Genomic DNA, 530 nt, shown 5'->3' with positions numbered 1-530 from the left:
GTCAAATTTGCTTTCACAATAACTGAAACAAATGCAAAGATCATTTTAACAAGTGGCTTTTTGTGGACAAGAGCACAAATATCCTCTAATATCCTCATCACAGCCTGAGCTTTTTTAACCCTCCTATTATCTTTGGGGTCAATTTGACCCCATTTAATGTTTAACATGTCTAAATAAATGAATGACAATTTTTTTGCTTCATATTTAATGACTTCCTAATATAAGGGGGACAACTGGGTAAACATACAATAAATATGATGATATAGTCAATGTCTTGTACACATGTTGTAAACATCAGAGTTATTTGGAGTCAATTTGACACCAGGTTTTTAGCTGTATAAAACATACACTACTGTTCAAAAGTTTGGGGTCACCCAGGCAATTTCATGTTTTCCGTGAAAACTCACATTTTTTTTCATGTGCTAACAAAATTGCACAAGGGTTTTCTAATCATCAATTAGCCTTTCAACACCATTAGCTAACACAATGTAGCATTAGAACACAGGAGTGATGGTTGCTGGAAATGTTCC

This window comes from Amphiprion ocellaris, chromosome 17 (assembly GCF_022539595.1).
Source record: "Amphiprion ocellaris isolate individual 3 ecotype Okinawa chromosome 17, ASM2253959v1, whole genome shotgun sequence".
In the NCBI taxonomy this organism is placed as follows: Eukaryota; Metazoa; Chordata; class Actinopteri; family Pomacentridae; genus Amphiprion; species Amphiprion ocellaris.
Note: the sequence above shows the minus strand (reverse complement) of the source record.